This window comes from Triticum urartu, chromosome 4A (genome assembly GCF_056163025.1).
Source record: "Triticum urartu cultivar PI428250 chromosome 4A, HENAU_Tu73, whole genome shotgun sequence".
Classification (NCBI taxonomy): Eukaryota; Viridiplantae; Streptophyta; class Magnoliopsida; order Poales; family Poaceae; genus Triticum; species Triticum urartu.
In genome coordinates, this window is record NC_141876.1 from 98,531,594 (window position 1) to 98,552,059 (window position 20,466).

The window sequence follows — 20,466 nt, forward strand, 5'->3', positions numbered from 1 at the left end:
ATTTTTTAAAAGACAAATATTTAGGAATGGAGGAGTATAATTGTGTGCATGACACATGGACCCGGATGCTGAAGAGGCTTCTGGCAATGCTATCAAGCTTCCATCATTTTGTTTACATAATTGACGTACTATACAAATAATTTTCCAGCGACATGAAATTGTACAATGCTCTGAGCTTTCAGCTTTTGTTTCGTGTGTCTTGCCATCGATGCTCTTTCGGAGACAATAAAAAACTAACTTCCTTGCTAACGCATCTCAATGATTAGCAGATCAGAGCTAATATTTACATCACAACTAAAGACAAAGTTGTGAGAAGGTGTTTGAGGGAGTCCTGGATTAGGGGGTGTTCGGATAGCCGGACTATACCTTCGGTCGGACTCCTGGACTATGAAGATACAAGATTGAAGACTCCTCCCCGTGTCCGGAAGGGACTTTCCTTGGCATGGAAGGCTAGCTTCGCGATACGGATATTCAGATCTCCTACCATTGTAACCGACTTTGTGTAACCCTAACCCTCTCCGGTGTCTATATAAACCGGAGGGTTTTAATCCCTAGGACAACATACACAACAACAATCATACCATAGGCTAGCTTCTAGGGTTTAGCCTCTCTGATCTCGTGGTAGATCTACTCTTGTACTACCCATATCATCAATATTAATCAAGCAGGATGTAGGGTTTTACCTCCATCGAGAGGGCCCGAACCTGGGTAAAACTTCGTGTCCCTTGCCTCCTGTTACCATCCGGCCTAAACGCACAGTTCGGGACCCCCTACCCGAGATCCGCCGGTTTTGACACCGACATTGGTGCTTTCATTGAGAGTTCCTCTGTGTCGTCGCCATCAGGAAGGATGCCTCGCCCCGTCTTTAAAGACGACACGGTTGCTAAGGGAGCTTTGGCTGTTGGCCAAACCCTCCAGCTAGGTGGTTTTCTTATGACCGCCCGTTCGGCTTCTGCACCGACGATGACCTCTCGGGCCATCGAAAACAATCTTCATGTCAGCTCGGAACTCACCGAGCAGTTAGATCCAATGGAGCTCTCTTCCATAAACGAGCTCTTGGATCGCTTCGCTGCCCTGGGAGTCACTACGGATTACGACCAGATTGGGCTAAACCCGATCTGAGAGAGATTAACTCTCCCCAAGTCACCCATCACGTTGCCGTGGTAGAGGGACAGTGCAGCGACCCTTCATCTATCTTGAGGACTCGTTACGTCCGGATTCCCGATCCCTCCAAGCCGGATACCCGCGGAGGGGAGGATATCACTCAATACCTGAACTTAGAGTCAGGCAACGGACTGGATTCATTGGACAACGTCCAGGAACCCAAATTTTCGAGTTCGGAAATTCCTCGGCCTCTGAGCCTCAGATGGGGTGAGGCTTCGGATTTAATTCCACCCACCCACCCGAACATTAGCGATCTATCCCAAATTAGGCAAGAGCCCAAAGAAACAGTACATCATTACTGGGCCAGATTCCTCCTGGTTATGAACGGGATAAAGGACTGCTGCGAGGAAGACGTGATTTCATTCTTCTGCAATAATTGCACGGACAAGGGAATCGTCAACGCCATAAGTCCCCGTGATATCACACGCTTCGCTGACTTGGCATCCATAGTACGAAAGTACTGTGCGATGGAAAGCGCCCGGAAAACCAAAATAAAATTTTGGGACAATCCGGCCCTGACTGCAAACCTAGTGCGAAATAAACGGGTGCATCATTGCCAGACACCCGGGTCAAGTACCAAAAAGCAAAAAACCTCTACAGGGCATGGAACCGTATTGGAAGGATGGCTTAATGGACCCTGTAAGATTCACAGTACAGAGGACGCCACACCAACTCACAACCTTAGAGCATGTTGGATACCCCGACAGGTGGCAAAAATCGGCGAAAATCTCCTAATTCCGGAGACCACAGAAAGCCACCCCAGAGACTCCAATACGGTATTAACAGTCTTCGAGACTTTCACATCAAATAGTATGCAAAAAAGGACACTCCGCAGCCTTGCCGAAGTCTACCAAGTAGCAACAATAAACCCATGGAGTGACATGGCTATTACCTTTAACGCCAGTGATGAACCTAAATTCCGAACAGCCCGAGCACCAACCGCATTGGTCCTCAGTCCAATAGTGGACGGCTTTCGTCTTACCAAGGTACTCATGGACGGCGGCAGCGGATTAAACCTCATTTATGAGGAAACTCTTCAAAAAATGGAAATAGACTAGAATCGCATCGAGCGAAGCAGCACAACCTTTAGAGGAATAATCCCCAGTCGAGAAGCGCGCTGTACAGGAAAAGTCACACTAGATGTGGTGTTCGGCACGCCGGATAATTACAGGTCCGAAGAGGTCACGTTCCATGTGGCCCCGTTCAGCAGCGGTTATCACGCTCTACTAGGGCGGGAAGCGTTTACCTTCCAAGCAATACCCCATTACGGGTACATGAAGCTCAAGATGCCCGGGCCCCACGGGACCATCACTCTCGCTAGTGATCCGGACATAGCACTCCGTGCCGAAAACAAGACAGCCGCACTGGCCCTCGAGCACTATCCGAAGCCCTAGCAGCTGAGGAACTGACGCGCTGCGCTCTATGGTGAATAGGGACGATGTGGTACTCGACAAAAGATCCAAGTCCACCTCCTTTAAACCAGCGGACGAAATAGTCAAATTCCAAGTCCATCCAATGGACCCCAATAAACAGCTTCCATCGGGGCACAGTTAAACCCCGACGTAGACGCCGCACTGCGAGAGTTCCTACGAGAGAACTGGGACATTTTCGCCTGGCACCCTTCAGACATGCCAGGAATCCCACGTAGGCTGGCCGAGCACAGCTTAAACATCCAAACAGGATTCAAACCTGTCAAACAAGCTCTTCGGCGTTTTTCCGAACCTAAGAGACAGGCCATGGGAGAGGAGCTAGAAAAACTATTGGAGGCCGGATTCATCAGAGATATAAAACATCCGGACTGGCTAGCAAACCTGGTGATGGTACCAAAGAAGGACAAATCCTGGCGCCTGTGCGTTGATTTTAAAGACCTTAACAAGGCTTGCCCAAAGGATCCCTTCCCCCTCCCCCGCATCGATCAAATTATCGACGCTACCGCAGGACACGATTCGTTGTGTTTCCTGGACGCATATTCCGGCTACCATCAAATCAAGATGGCAGAATCAGACCAAGCCGCAACGGCATTCATCACACCATACGGCCCATTCCGCTTCAACACAATGCCCTTCAGGCTCAAAAACGCCGGCGCAACATATCAGCGCATGATTCAGACATGTCTGGCAAACCAGATCGGCAAAACAGTGGAGGCATATGTAGATGATGTGGTCGTCAAAACAAGACATGTCGAATCTCTAGTAGACGACTTGAGGCTCACATTCGATAACCTCCAAACATACGACATCAAGCTCAACCCGGAAAAATGCGTTTTCGGTGTTCCAGCCGGAAAGCTCTTGGGCTTCATTGTATCCGGTAGAGGAATTGAAGCAAATCCAGCCAAGATCCGAGCTCTGTTGCAACTGGATATCCCAAAGGACCTCAAACAAATACAAAAGTTAACCGGATGCGTGGCGGCTCTAAGCCGCTTTATCTCCCGCTTGGGAGAAAAGGCCCTACCCCTTTATCGCCTCCTTCGGCGCATCGAACACTTCTAATGGAAGGATGCAGGCATGGCCGGACTCGCCGAAATAAAAGCCATATTGGCAACAAACCCAGTCCTGGCCGCGCCAAACACTGGCGAACCAATGCTATTGTACATCGCAGCAACACATCAGGTTGTAAGCGCAGTGCTCGTCGTCGAACGAGAAATGGACGGACACAAATTCCCCCTTCAAAAGCCGGTCTATTATGTGTCCACCGTCGTCACTCCCTGCAAAGCACAGTACCTGCATTATCAAAAGATTGCGTACGCGGTATTCATGGCATCCCGGAAGCTACGACACTACTTTCAAGAGTGTTCAATCACAGTAGCCTCGGAAGTACCACTTAACGATATTATAAATAATCGTGACGCAATGGGCCGGATTGCAAAATGGTCCATTGAGCTCCTCCCGTTCGACATAACTTATAAGCCACGGCGAGCCATCAAGTCACAAGTCTTGGCCGACTTCGTCGCAGAATGGACGGAGGCCGAACTCCCTAAAGAGTACGGCACATATTCAAATTGGATCATGCATTTCGATGGCTCCAAAATGTCGGCTGGACTGGGGGCTGGCGTCATTTTGACGTCCCCCATAGGAGACACGGTTCAATACGTACTCCAGATTATGTACACAGACTCCAACAATGCAGCCGAATATGAGGCCCTTTTACATGGTCTCCGGATGGCAGTATCCATGGGCATTCAATGCCTAGAGGTGCGCGGGGACTCGAACCTCGCAATATCCCAAATAAATGGAGACTTCGACGCCAAGGATCCAAAGATGGCGGCTTACCGCAACATCGTACTAAAAATGTCAGCTCGATTCGAAGGGCTTGAATTTCACCACATAGCCCGGGAAAATAATCAGGCGGCAGATGTCCTGGCACGCATCGGCGCAAAACATGATGTAGTACCCCCCAACATCTTCTTGGAAAGGCTATTCAAGCCATCCGTAGTATGGGAAGGGGAGCCGCACAACAACAGTCCGGACCCAATCGCACTGCCCGACACCGAACATTCTGACACAATCGGCGGCTCTACCAATGAAATAACACCTTCAGCCCACGCAATAATGGCCGTCATCGCCCATGGACAGAACCATTCCTCGCCTACCTTATTAGGCAGGAACTCCCCGAGGACCGAAACAAGGCACGCTGCATAGTGCGGCGATCCAAAGCCTACAAAGTCCACGAGGGAGAGCTTTATAAGAAAAGCACTACCGGAGTCCTTCAAAGGTGCATCTCCGAAGAGGAAGGGCGGAACCTCCTGGCGGAAATTCATGCCAGACTTGGCGGTCATCACGCTGCAGCTCGGTCCCTTGTGAGCAAGGCTTTCTGCTCAGGCTTTTACTGGCCGACGGCCCGCGCAGACGCCCAGGACTTAGTCCAACGATGCACCGGTTGCCAGCTCTTTGCAAACGAAAGCCATATGCCACCCACCGCCCTCCAAACTATCCCCATCACTTGGCCCTTTGTGGTCTGGGGGCTTGATATGGTTGGACCCCTTAAAGGTGGAACCCACAAGCACAAATACTTACTGGTCATGGTGGATAAGTTCACCAAACGGATAGAAGCCAAGCCCGTCAAGACGACCGAATCCGAACCTATGATAGACTTTATATCCGGGGTTGTACACCGTTACGGCGTCCCCCACAGCATCATCACTAACAATGGCACGAACTTTACAGCCGACGAGGTAAAACTCTGGTGCAAAAACATGGGCATCAAGCTCGATTATGCTTTCGTCTATCACCCACAAACTAACGGCCAGGTCGAATGTGCAAATGGTCTTATCATGAGCGGCATTAAACCCAGATTAGTGCGGTCCCTCAAGGAATCTAACATGCACTGGGTAGAGGAGCTCGACTCCGTACTCTGGGGGCTGCGGACCACGCCGAACCGCACCACCGGATACACACCATTCTTTATGGTGTACGACGCAGAGGCAGTTTTGCCTTGCGACATAATTCATGACTCACCTCGAGTGCGCATGTACGAAGAAAGAGAAGCCGAGCTCGATCGGCAGGACAGTTTGGACGCGTTAGAGGAGGAGCATGACGTAGCAAAAGCCCGTTCCGCATTCTATCAACAGCAGGCTCGAAGATACAAAAGCAGAGAAGTACGGGCCAAAAATTACAACGTTGGCGAATTAGTTCTATGACTGCCGGACAAGAAAAAGGACAAACTCAAGCCCAAGTGGGAAGGTCCCTTCATAATTGACCAAGTCCTGACTGGTGGAGCGTACCGCCTGCGAAATGCATCGGATAACCCGACTCGAGCCGAACCCATGGAACGCAGCCCGTCTCCGAAGATTCTATGCCTAGCGCCGGATCCTGTGTTCGTCTCCTTACTCTGTCCATTTTTTATATACTTTCTGTCTTACATTTCTCTCCTTCTCTCTCTCTCTCTCTCTCTCTCTCTTATAGCCTTTAAAGGCTCATAAAGTGACGCGCTATCCGCGCTCATTAAACCTGGGGGCTTCTTTAAACAGTAGCTTATTTATATGGGCTTCATGCCCAACACATGCATTACGCTTCCGCATGTACCTTTTATTCACCATTATATGCACCAATATGACTTAACTTTTGGCCAAGCTGGGTTGCCTAGCTCCTGTGCTTACCCCTAAGTTCCCGATTGTTCGGCTAGATGGTAAAGGGAGCACCTCTGCGATTGTTACTGCCGGGTCAGCCGAACGTGTACCTCAGACTGGGTGAAGCCTAAATCTAGCGTTCTTAAGGGAATATTCGGTCGGTGAACTAAAGATGATCTTTTTTTATTTATCTATATGCCTCCAGATGTTTTTCCTACATTTCTTTTCGCAGCATGGACATGCACTTTAGGGCATGCCTCCCAGGGAAAGGAACCCCTAACGGAACTATTCTCCCTGCAGATGTTTCTTACTAACCATGTAATATAACATAACTAGTCGGACACTTGTCTGTTCACGCACTAATGACCCCTACGCCTGGTCTCCATGCATTCCCCGGTTCTTATATAACTGTATGGGAATTCGGACACACTCCGGACCGTCAGGTCCCAAGGATGAAGCGAAAAGGTCGGCCATGACAAATGATCTACAATCCGGCTAGAAGGCATTATAAATGTCAATTAAATTACATAGTCATTTTGACTAATTGTATTCCTCTTCAATACCATCTAACAGTCTGTCTAATTTACAGTCCTGCTGGGAATACTTTGCGGCCAACTCTACTTGGCCGTATACTAAGCTTACAGTGATCTCCTTCCCATTGGGCCCTATAGGACCGACCTCGGCCATGTGGTTGGGGTCAGCCTTTGAGTACCGCGTCTTCACCATGGCCCAGGCCTCCCTAGCACCTTGACGGCAGGCCGATACCTTCCACAATCGGAAGCGCCGCCGTGCTCCCTTTAGCTTCTTCGCAAGCTCTCCAAGACCTTCGGGCATGGAGATGGATGGCCACAGGGCCTGGGCGACGCCTTGCATCTCCTGCCGAACTCGATCGAGCAGTTGCGAGAGCTCGGGAAGAAGATCACCCATAGAACTGGGCATCTCCTCTACAGGATGACCTGTTAGCACACCTACAGACATTGCTCTGTTAGTCGACTTCCCCGCCGAACTTTCTTTTAAAGGTTCGTTCAAGCACTTACTAAATATGCCGCGCCAAAGCCACCGATTCTCCTTCACGGAGTCTGACAGCTGGGCATGAACTTCTTTCAGCTCGACGCCCAGCTTGGTGTTGGCATCCTGGAGATTGTTCTTCTCCCGCCTCACCGTTGTTAGCACCTTCTCACCAGCCTTTAGCTAGCGTAGGAGGTGTTGTCTTTCCAGATTCAATCTGGCGCCATCTGCAATTTCATTTGTTAGATTCGCACCCATGCCGTGCTTTGCAATATACTTATCTTTCAATGTGTATATTACCAGAGGGAGTCTCCTTGGGCTCCCCTGCTGCGGCCAGTGCAACCTCTAGCTGGGCTTTGCACTCTTCCAGCTCCTTGGACAGTAGGGAATTCTTTTCTGTAAGAACCTGCATAACAAATGATCCTTGCATCAGTTATTCTAACTGTTTCAAGTCTCGGGGGCTACTGGTCTATATATAATTACCAAAATTTTCTTACCCGTATGTCTTTTACATATTGCTCCGTGGCTCTGGCTAGACCATTTTGAGCGGCACGGAGGTACGCATCTCCCGAATTGAAGGCATCGCCCCTTGGGAGAAACAAGCGTCACGAAGAATTGTCCGGCGGCGCCTGTGGTTCATGGCACTCTCCACCTCAGAGTTGGTGGCAGACAACCCGTCCGCATCCTCCGTAGGAGAAGCATCTGGCACACGCCTTGCGTTCGCCTCCGCCTCCGGACCAGGCTTTGGAGCCTGGCTGGTGGTGGCGCGATTGGCAGCCTCTCCGGATATAGTCCGGCGAGGTCTCTTTGTCCTAAAGAGAGCACGAGTGTCAAATGTGCCTCAAAGGTATAACACCTGGGATAAGGGGGCGCGCCATACCTTTGCGCTGATGCCTTGGTCCGTACTGCACTTCTCTTCTGCCCACGGGGCCCTGCGGCCCCTCGTTGGCTTGTCGCCGCAGGTTCGGCCTTCCGCCTCAAAAACCTCCCTGCAAAGTTCGGTTGTAATCAGAAAACTGAAAACACGAGAGGACGGACCCCTATTCGGGATACTGGGACTTCGATCTCAGTTACCTGGGAGGCCGGAATTAGCCCTGGGTAATCAGCCGTAATGGCCACCAAGGCGTTGTCCATGCTCAATTGATAGAACACTCCATCAATTAGCTCCACAGATATGTCTGGATCCTCTTGAAAGGCCGGGTCGAGGGACCATCCTGGGTCCTCAGGTTGTGGAGGAGGGCTGCTTATTTCCTTAACAGCCCGGCGCAGTTCCTGTTTTGAAGTCGTCAGACTGAATATTTAACAACGGGAATACAAAACGGATGAGCAAGTAAAAGCGACCACTTACCCAGCCTGGGGGATTGTGCATAGAGAATCCACCTTGTGGGTTGACGCGGAGAAATTCCTCCTCTTCTCCCTTATACAAAGTGGACAAGATCTTTAGCAGAGCGGCAGTTGAATCCGGCCCCTTACGGCCGTAGCGGGTGGCGTCGTCCTCCCCGTTGAAGTCCCATATGGGGTGGCTTCTATACTGAAGCGGCTGCACCCCCGCATGATGCATTCGGACATAACCCAGATCATGGTTAGTCCAGAATGGGCTAACAATTTTATTCGGCCCATCACGTAAATGATGTCCCTGTCACTTTCCCTCTGAGGGCTCCGCGGACGCCAGCTTAGGCGCTTCTTTAAGGGAGCACCGTCGAATTCAGGGAGGCCGATCCGGACAGGATCCGGCAGCGGGACGTCTTCTATATAGAACCATTCCGAGGGCTAGTCTTCGGACGCCTTCTTTGGGGTTCCGGACAGATATCCGGTCCCGGCGATGCGCCACACTTCGGCTCCGCCCACTTAATACATTGACCCCTCCTTAGAACGGGGCACAAGGCAGAATAACCTTTTCCATAACCCGAAATGAGCCTTGACGCCCAAGAACAGCTCACAGAGGGCTACGAAGCCCGCAATATGCAGTACGAAGGCGGGCGTGAGATTGTGTAGCTGGAGGCCGTAGAACTCTAGCATCCCCTGGAGAAATGGGTGGATTGGAAACCCGAGCCCCCTTATTAAATAAGGGACAAGGCACACCCGCTCTCCTTTGGAGGGATTGGGGGCACCTTCCGCTTGCTTCCCGCCCTTATAGGTGGCAAGACCGGCTCGAACCGGGATCATGTAGGCCGGGGCGAGGAATCCCTTGGTCTGGAGCTTCACCAGCTCGCTATGCGGGACAGAGCATCTCTCCCAGTACCCGGGCTTGGGGCTGGAAGGGCGAGGGGAGGAGTTGTGATGACTGGCCATGGTGGAGTGGACCTTTGTCGGATGCGCTCTGATGAACACTCGTGAAAGGGGGAAGATGTGGTTTGGATCTAAATCCTCGTCCCCTTAAATAGGGCAGCTCATTTACGCGGCTAGGGGTGTGAATGTAAAAGCACTCAGACTTTTCATATTCATTTTACACGTGGGAAGCGGCCATTATTGGGCGTAGAAGCCAAGGAGCGCAACATCTACAGAAAATCGGACTTTATTCAACAGGTGCACGGAATTTGGGGAGAACCCGCCTTGCAATGCCCAAGACAATCTACGCGTTGGACTCATCGTCATTGAAGCCTGGTTCGGGGGCTACTGAGGGAGTCCTGGATTAGGGGTGTTCGGATAGCCGAACTATACCTTTGGCCGGACTCCTGGACTATGAAGATACAAAATTGAAGACTTCGTCCCATGTCCGGAAGGGACTTTCCTTGGCGTGGAAGGCAAGCTTGGTGATACGGATATTCAGATCTTCTACCATTGTAACCGACTTTGTGTAACCCTAACCCTCTCCGGTGTCTATATAAACCGGAGGGTTTTAGTACGTAGGACAAAATACACAACAACAACCACACCATAGGCTAGCTTCTAGGGTTTAGCCTCTCTGATCTCGTGGTAGATCTACTCTTGTACTACCCATATCATCAATATTAATCAAGCAGGACGTAGGGTTTTACGTCCATCGAGAGGGCCCGAACCTGGGTAAAACTTCGTGTCCCTTGCCTCCTGTTACCATCCGGCCTAGACGCACAGTTCGGGACCCCCTACCCGAGATCCGCCGGTTTTGACACCGACAGTGTTAAATTAAAATTGATCCATGCTTTCATTGGCAGCAACTTCCCCCCCAGCTTTGTCTAAATCAACAAGGCATGCTGGAAAAAGTAGCTGTCTGGAGCATGCAACATTCCGATCATTTTGTGCAGTTCCACTGAAATAGAGTTGAGCGTCCCTGTTCCAAAGATATTAAGTGTGATTACGATAATAGAGGACTGCTGATGAAACAATAAACACACAAATAGAAGCCAGTCACCTTTGCAGTCTCTCTTAAGACTAACTAGTTGGAGAAGATTAAGCAAATAGTCGGAGAAGATTAGGCTCAGAGTTGGATGAGGAGGATAGAGCAAAACCAATCTCCCTTTGTGCAGTTGCACTGAAATGTAGAGACGTTGTCCGTGTGACATTTTAGTACAACTGCACAAAACACTCTTAAGAAAAAAGTCATTTGTGCAGTTCACCAAAAGGTCGCAATAGCAACGAGGTGAAATGGATAGCCCTGTTTGCAAAAAAGAGGTAGAAAGGAAACAATTACTGGCCAATAATAGTTGATGACAGATACAACGACAAAAATAATCATATTCCTTGTCCTAAGGGAAGATAACAACATGGTTGTGTTTGTCTAAAACGGTGTGAGGACGAGATTGCAATATGGAAAGTACGCCGGACGAGCTACGTTTTCGGCAAAGAACTATGGAAGATCCACATGAAGCAACGTGGGAACACGGGCAGTGGAGCAAGGCCGGAGGGGATACCTGGGGGTCATTGAGATGTAAGTAGCTGGTGAGCGGCAGCAGGCGGGGTCTTCCCGTACTACGGCAGCGAGCAGGTGGTGTAGGCCCTACCGCGCCGGAGCTTGGTCAGAGAGAATGACGGGTACCGCAGATCGGGACGAGCTGCCTTGGCGCCGTCGAACGGAGAAATGATGCACATCCTCCCTTTCCGCCGGCGGACGAGATGCGACCGGATCAGTGACCAACGGTGGGAGAGAGAGAGAGAGGCCACCGCCGCCTTGTGTGAGATACTCTGAAGAGAGACAAACCCAGGCAAGCAGGCTCCATTGTATATAGTGGAGCGGACTACCTTTTTCTCCATAAAAATCATTTTATATTCTGTGTATGTGCCATTGAGAGATATAACTTTATTTAAAAATAACGCGCCAACGCATCAAGTCAAACTTTTTTCGTGCATGCGTGGTACACGACCTCTGTAGGTAAACAACCGCTACACGCATTCAAATTAGCACGTGGGCTGCCATTTTCGTACAGAAATGAGCTCCACCGTGTACCCACGTGGGTGTGGCTGGGCACGAAGCGTGAGTACGTGCACCTATTCTCTTCGTGTACGTACACCACCTACGTGGGGTTATGTGAGAGAGATACAAACGTAGAGAGATATAGTGTGTGGGTTCATGAGTGTTTTTTTGGGGGGGGGGTCAATCAAAAAATTTAACATATGCAATGTGTGTGAAATAGAGTCCTGGATATATCATATATATAGAGGGGGCGATCCACGAGAAGAGGATGGAGGTATCATCGGCTTGAGGTATCCATAGAATCAAAGAGAGTGATGATGTGTGTGTGTGTGCGCACACACGCGCGATCGATAAAGAGTGCCATCGAATTTGTGTGTGCCCACGTCAAAGATATAGAGTGGCTGGCCTACTGGAACGTGAGAGGGGACATGTGTAGTTTGTCTCTGTGGCATGGATACCTACCTACAATGCTCGACTATCGGTGTGTGGTGGGAGGGAGGTCTAATTAATTATAGAGGTACAATGGCTGGTATATGTGTGGAGGAGGAGAGAGGCCTACCTTATGTATTAAGGGAGATCGAACGGCATCCATGCATATGTGTAGGAGAGAAATAAGGTTGGGAGAGAGACAGAGCTAGAGTGTTGGAGGGGGTGGTAGTGGAGTTGCTTCTAACAAATGGTGGGAGACAGTGGCGGACCTAGGAATGGGCCAGGCCCCAGGCGAACTAGGCCAAGGCCTAGACAGCTTAGTTGACTGTAGAGTTCTATGGTAGCTACAGTGTTAAAATATACAAAGGAGATGGGCCTTACACCCCAGGACACCACCCTTCTGCCTGGGGCCTGAATCCGCCCATGGTGGGAGAGGCTTGCTAGAAAAACAGAGGGCACACCTGCAATATCAATATGAGAGGGGATGGCTGCCAGTCTATGCACGTGCATGCGAGAGACGGGTCAGGAGGCATGCACGAATAATGAGGGGGACGATATGGCTGTGGTAAACAGACATAACTACATAGGAAGATCAATCGTCCTTTGTCAGAGAAAGGAGAGACATAACTTGTGAGGTACGTCGATCGATGGGTGGGGGGAAATAGTTGAAGTCGACCTAGGTATATGTAGGGATATCGATCGGTATACATGCATGTATGTGTTAGAAGCAAATAAGGCCTGGGGAGAAGGATAGAGAGAGAGAGAGGGATGCATCTAGGAGGTGGTGCGAGAGGAATACTATATCAAGGGGGAGGAGTGTGCGAGTACGAGATCGATGAAAAGAGTGGTGGGAGTGAGGCATGGACGGTGAGAAGACAAGAGGGGAAGCTTGTGTTTGTGGTAGGCGCACCTGTCTAGAGAGGCATATCGATCGATGTGTACTGTAAATAAGGAGCTGGGGGGACTATACACACTGTGGGTGAACGACTGTAACAACCTGGATTTTCACCCTTTTCTTTTTCTTTTGATTCATTGGTTTTTGCTATGTTTTTTTTGGAGTGGTTCCATGGCCTTGCCACCTGGGAAATCATCCTCATTTCCCTTCCCAAGTGGCTCATCCTCAAAACCTTGCCAAGATCATATCACTCCACTGCTTGACCAAACCCTAATTTCTTTTTCTCAGGAATATTCATTTTCCTATTAAAGGAATAACCCTATCTGCCCTAGGTTGTGAAGCAACCTATATTTCCGTCCATCCAAAAATCCCCAAATAATTCTTATAAATTGTTTGGGTCATATATTCCTCAAATATGGCAAAATATTTCATTGGCCATATTTCTCATCATGCTCAATAAATTCATTTCCTATTTTGTCCTAAATGGCACATTGTGAAGCAAGTGCTGTTTATCCTTTCCCATTTGCCCCCAAACTTTTGGGCATGATATATCATCTAAATAATTGACCTGTGCCAAAATTCAACTTTATTTGCCTAGCCAAACTTCCTCAGTGATGTTTCAAAGTTCCTGTCTGAAGGAAGCCTTTGTGAAGGAAATGCTAGCTAGGGCTATCCAAATGAGTCGCAATTTTGCACACTCCTTCATGTACTCATATTATCCCACTCCTCCAAAATTCAACCTCATCCAATCCTCTAATCTTTGCTTCTGGTAAAATTTCCAGGTTATGAAGCAAGTGCCTTCTCTATTGCTTCAAAAATCCTGATAAATTACCAGACTGTTCTCCTACCTAAATAACTTCTCTCCACCAAATTTTGCACCATTTCACCTAGCCATTATTTCCCCAAAATTCTTGCAAGATTCTGGTCAGTGAAGATAGTTGTGAAGAAAGTACCATTTTGGTGGATCCAATTGGTATGAAATTTTTACAGCTTCTTACTATGACCAAATCACCAAGCCCTGCCGAATTTTATCTCAAGTGGTTACTCTATGTGAGTGAACCATCATGATCTTGATTCTGGACCAGTAATGGTAGTTACAAAGCAACCATATTAATTAATGGTCCATTTCCCCTCAAACTCTCCATAATCTTAGTCCTTCTTATCCTAAACCTCACAGACAAACTCTTTGGCTCCAATCCCTTTCCTGTTGCTCAACAGTTCTCACCCAAGTTTACTGCAGTAAACTTTAGAGGGTGATTACCTTTTAACCATAGCAGTTTTCACTGAGCTACCACCGCAGTTGCAACCTCCCCAGGATGAAACTATCAGCTAGACAACGTTTTGGGTGCTGTAGAGCATTGAACGGCCCGGTTCACATGGTGACTAGGATGATGGCAAGCCTGTGCGCGTGCTCTGTGCGCAGTGGCCGCGTCCAGCGCGCCATTTCTGCTTCATCCTCTTCCCTCTCATCATCTTAGAGCTCGTGAGCATGTCCAGTGGCTGCATCTCGTCGTCGCCGTTCCCCTGGACCCGTCTTCCCCTCCGTCAGCTTCCTCACTGACGCAAACCATCGCGTGCCCACGGGCGTACAGTGGCGTTTTGGCTCAGTTCATCGCGGTCGTCTTCCTTCCTGTGCTCCGTTGGCCTCCTCTACCCCGTGAGAACCTTCACTGCTCCTCTCCCGTCGTCTACCAGTGAGCTCATGCACGTGCACATGCGTCCGCAGCGACGACAGCTCGACATCCTCGCCCCGCGGCTATATAAGCCCACCCCAAGGCCTCTCGACCTCACCATCGCCTTTGCCTCACTCCACTATCCCTCCCCAACCTCTTCCCCGAGCACCGAAGCCCCTCTGCTCGTCCTCCGTCTACCATGGCTGCCGTGAAGCTCGGCTTAAATCTGAGCCATCCGATCCCGTCCTCCACCCACTGACCTCACCAGAGTCTTCCCCGTGCTCCGGCGAACCTCTTCACCACCCCACCCTCTCACCGGAGTGCCTCAGACCGCGACCCCAAGATTCGCCCGCCGCCGCATGCTCCCTGCCTCCGTGAGTCGCCGCCACCCCATCCCTCCACGGCGCCCGCAGCATGCCCAGATGGACGCGGTGCTACTCGTCGGTCTCGCCGGTGGCCTCGGCGCAGCCGGGGACTGCCGGAGCCGCCGGGGCAGTCGCCGGCATCGTCCCTCCCCTGTTCCCTCCTCTGCTTCGGTCGGGCCAGCGGGAGGAGGAGGAAGGAGAAGGCCACGTAAGAGAGAGAAAGCGCGGCAGGCCCCACGCGTCGGTGAGCCAAGCCCCGGCCCGGCGCTTGCCAGCGTGGATAAGTGGAGACGTACTCGTGTGAGTACGCTTTCTCTTATCGAAGGCGTATTACGTTTCTTGTTCGGGAAGGAATGCGCTTTCCTCTCTGGAAAGCGTATTTCTAAGAAAGGCGTGTTCTGTTTTTCCAGCCAAGGGCCTGTTTGTGATGATTTTATTGCAGAAAGGTCCCTGGCAGAAAAACATTCATATCTTTTTACTCCCAACTCCAAATCAGGTGATTCCAAATCCCACTTCTTCGTTTCGTCAAGCCCGTTCTGTTGGTGTCATTTTCACCATGTGACAACATTCTTAAAATGACCATTATGCCCTTGCCCTTATTCACCCCCTCCGAGAGAGAACGTTTTTCGGTGATTCTTTCCATGAGCTTCTCGCACTTCTTCTCGGTGATTTCCTCCACCCCAAGCAAGCCACACCCTCCATTTGCATGATTGCAATGCACTGACATGGTTCATTCATTTGAACTTGTTTATATTGCAGTAGCTATGTATGATTTGTTCATGGCATTTCTTGGAGTATTGCTTTGATGTTGATGTTGTCATGATATTGCTTGGAGTTCTAGGACTTATATTTTGATGATTATGTGGATGACATGTTGCCTTTGGATTATTAGTGGCTTTTATAAATATTTTTCATGATGGTATCTGATATTATTTTGGAGTATACTTTGGATATCATGTTGCCTTTGGATTATTAGTGGCTAGTGTTATTTCCATCATGATGCTAGATGATATTATGTTTTGGAGTATGATGTTGGAGATGATGCTTGCATGTGGATCATAGTTGGTTAGTTAGTTCTTGATATTTGAGTAGTAGTCTTATCGTTCTTTGATTCATCATGATAGTAGTGTTATGCTGTCCTCGGAGTATTTTGGTAAGACAATATTAAGCCTTGGATTATTTGTGGGATATTGCTATGACTTGGATTATAGTTTCATAGTTGATATCGGTGTATCAGTCATCACAGTTATATTTGTGGGGATAAATTCCGTCATTAAGTTGATCAGGTGCCACCGAACCGGGCTTTCTCCAGTGCAACCACATTTGCCTTTATGGGAAGGCCCTAATGCGATGCTATTGTCGTGCCTCTCGCCGGTGCCTCCAACGAGGGAAGGTTATGGGCGCGCGCTACCCTGATCAGGTAGGAGGACATAAGCCTTGTGTGCCAGTAGCTGGATTTTGCGCGCGTGTGTCCCTGTGTGGGACAGATTATGTTTTGGCCACGACGGTGGTCGTTGTGTCTTTCGTAGACACAGGGGCCACCCAGGACTAGCCTAGCGGGGAGTGAGTCGGAGTGTCCGGGAGAGTGTCATGGCAGTAGATCGGTTTTGTCGGAACGCCGTTGGTCCACCCGAATGGGAGTGCGAGGCCATGGGTTCCGTGGTGTGGGTAAAGTGCGCTACCTCTGCGGAGAGTGTGTATTAAAATCTATCGATAGCCGCGTCCTCGGTCATGGGCATGGGTTCGTACTAGGTCACACCGTTCGATCAACACTCACATGACGGAATGACTTATAGGTGATTTATATGTTGATATGTTGATCAGTACAGATTGGCGGGATGTTGATGATGATATGGAGACCAAGTGTTGGTCATGGTAGTGATCGTCGAAAAGATCACCGTTTGAGACCAAGTGTTGGTCATGGTTTTGATCACCGGAAAGATCACCATTTGGGACCAAGTGTTGGTCATGGTTGTGATCGCCGGAAAGATCACCGTTTGGTTCTGATCACGAGGTGATCGAGATGGAATATTGCTTGGCCGGTTAGCCAAGAGAGATATGGATATGGAGATATGAGATGGTGATTTATCAGTATTGTATTAGTTTCATACCATGCTTAGTAGTTGTTTCATCTTGGTAGTTTTTAATTAATTAACCTGTTTAATGCTATGTTATTGTCTTGCCTTGATGTTTATGGTTGTTGTGAGCTTGCAAGTACATTCAATGTACTAACCTGGCGTGTCATGCCAGATTGCAGGTGATGCCATGATTGCTTGATTTATTGTCGAGGTTGCCGTGCGTGCGAGCTAGATCGTGTCCCAGCCAGAGTCCGTGTGGAGTGGAGTTCACCACCTTCGTCATTGTTCCGCTGCTAGAAGTATTCCGCTGCTTCGTGTTGTTCTGCTCCTAGCATAGAGCAAGTGTAGGATCACATGTGTAGTGTCGCCGTGCTGATGTGCTTCTTTGTAACATCAGACCCTTGTACTATTATTCTTGTAATAAGAGCTGATTTGTTCTATGTCAAGCAGTGCCGTATTCTAGAGACTTCTCCTCGATCTCTAGGCTAGAATACGGGGCGTTCCGGTTTCTCTGAGCCGGGGTGCCATAACGACCTAAAGTGAAAAGACAAATTTGCGCGATGGAGCTAGAGAATGCTGAGGGAGGGTGAGAGGGATGCGGGCGTGTGCATGCACGAGAGAAAGTTAGCGCTAGCTACAAATATAAGAGGATTGTGTGGGTGTAAAAGACGAATAGAGATCATGATTCATTATAAAAAGCGAATTCAGATATTTGAAGAATTTATCATAGTGTTTTAAACTGATGCATGTGTGAATATATATAACAGTGATACACATGGTTTGCTTATGAACATGTTATACTACATATAATATATTTTATCTCTACTCTTATAAAAAACAGAGTTGTTGATGATGGTGTGCCTGCCATCCTGCAATATAGGCTGCCCGATTTATATCTGACGGATAGGAAGGGAACTATGGCAAGTTTGAAAAAGATACCCACACCCCTCTCCATATTTGCAAATAAGGCCTCCCCTTGACCATGTTGATGTTCCGTGGAACGCATGGGCATCTTGCTAGTACTACATATAATATATAGAACATTGATTATGATTTGGGCTAATGTGTGGCTTTTGCAGCTCAGGGAAAAATACTTGTCATAATGTAGGGGGCGGGGCACTATACTTTGTGTGATAAATGATACGTCTCCAACGTATCACTTTTCCAAACACTTTTGCCCTTGTTTTGGACTCTAACTTGCATGATTTGAATGGAACTAACCCGGACTGACGCTATTTTCAGCAGAATTACCATCGTGTTATTTATGTGTAGAAACAAACGTTCTCGGAATGACCTGAAACTTCACGGAGTCACTTTTCAGAAAATATGAAAAATACCTGCAAAAGATGAAGGTCAGGGGGCCCACCGCCTCTCCATGAGGGTGGGGGGCGCACTTGCCCCCTAGGGCGCCCCTACCTTGTGGGCCCCCTGTTGCCTCTCCAACTCCGACTCCAACTCCAACTCCATATATTGTGTTTCGGGGAGAAAAAAATCAGAGAGAAGATATCATCGCGTTTTACGATACGGAGCCGCCGCCAAGCCCTAAAACCTCTTGGGAGGGCTGATCTGGAGTCCGTTCGGGGCTCTAGAGAGGGGAATCCGTCGCCATCGTCATCATCAACCATCCTCCATCACCAATTTCATGATGCTCACCACCGTGCGTGAGTAACTCCATCGTAGGCTTGCTGGACGGTGATGGGTTGGATGGGATCTATCATGTAATCGAGTTAGTTTTGTTAGGGTTTGATTCCTAGTATCCACTATGTTCTGAGATTGACGTTGCTATGACTTTGCTATGCTTAATGCTTGTCACTAGGACCCGAGGGCCATGATTTCAGATCTAAACCTATTATATTTTCATCAATATATGAGTGTTCTAGATCCTATCTTGCAAGTCTATAGTCACCTATTATGTGTTATGATCCGTTAACCCCGAAGTGACAATAATCGGGATACTTACCGGTGATGGCCGTAGTTTGAGGAGTTCATGTATTCACTATGTGTTAATGCTTTGTTTCGGTTCTCTATTAAAAGGAGGCCTTAATATCCCTTAGTTTCCATAAGGACCCCGCTGCCACGGGAGGGTAGGACAAAAGATGTCATGCAAGTTCTTTTCCATAAGCACGTATGACTATGTTCGGAATACATGCCTACATTATATCAATGAACTGGAGCTAGTTCTGTGTCACCCTAGGTTATGACTGTTACATGATGAACCACATCCGGCATAATTCTCTATCACCGAACCATTGCCTACGAGCTTTCCATATATTGTTCTTCGCTTTTTTTACTTTTCCGTTGCTATTGCTATCATCACTACAAAATACCAAAAACATTACTTTTACTATTGTTACCTTTTGCTACCGTTACCACTACTATCATATTACTTTGCTACTAAACACTTTGCTGCAGATAGTAAGTTTCCAGGTGTGGTTGAATTGACAACTTAGCTGCTAATACTTGAGAGTATTCTTTGGCTCCCCTTGTGTCGAATCAATACATTTCGGTTGAATACTCTACTCTCGAAAACTGTTGCAATCCCCTATACTTGTGGGTTATCAAGACTATTTTCTGGCACCGTTGTCGGGGAGCATAGCTCTATTCTTTGAGTCACTTGGGATATATATCTGCTTATCATTATGAAGAACTTGAGAGATCCAAAAACCAAGATCTATCCCTCAACTACGAGGGGAGGTAAGGAACTGCCATCTAGCTCTGCACTTGATTCACCTTCTGTTTTAAGTAACCTTGTGACACCTACACCTGCTTCTGCTATACGTTCTGATATGTCGCATGTTATAGATGATGCCACTTCTGCTATGCATGATACTTACGATGAAACTACCTCTATGCCTGATACTACTGTGCCACTTAGTGATTTTCTTGATGAACAACTTGCTAGGGCTAGAGAGATTGAAAATATTGAATCTGATGAAAGTGATGATGAAGAATCACTTGTAATTCCTAAGGGTTATATTTTTGATCAAGAAGCTTCTTTCGCTATTTTAGCTTGCAAAAATAGAAATGAACTCAAAAGGTTATTAGCTAAATGGAGTAAGCAATCTCTAAATGCTAGAATGAAACCTGACCCTGCTTTTGCTACTTCACCTATCTGTGTTACTGACAAGGATTATGAATTCTCTGTTGATCCTGATATAATTACTTTGGTTGAATATGATCCTTTTCCTGGTTATGAATCTGAAACTGTTGTGGCACATCTTACTAAGTTGAATGATATAGCCACCCTGTTCACTAAAGATGAGAGAACTCGTTACTTTTACTTCCTTAAAATATTTCCGTTCTCATTAAAAGGTGATGCTAAGATATGGTTTAATTCTCTTGATCCTGGTTGTGTGCGTAGTCCCCAGGATATGATTTATTACTTCTCTGCTAAATATTTCCCTGCTCATAAGAAACAAGCTGCTTTAAGGGATATATATAATTTTGTGCAAATTGAAG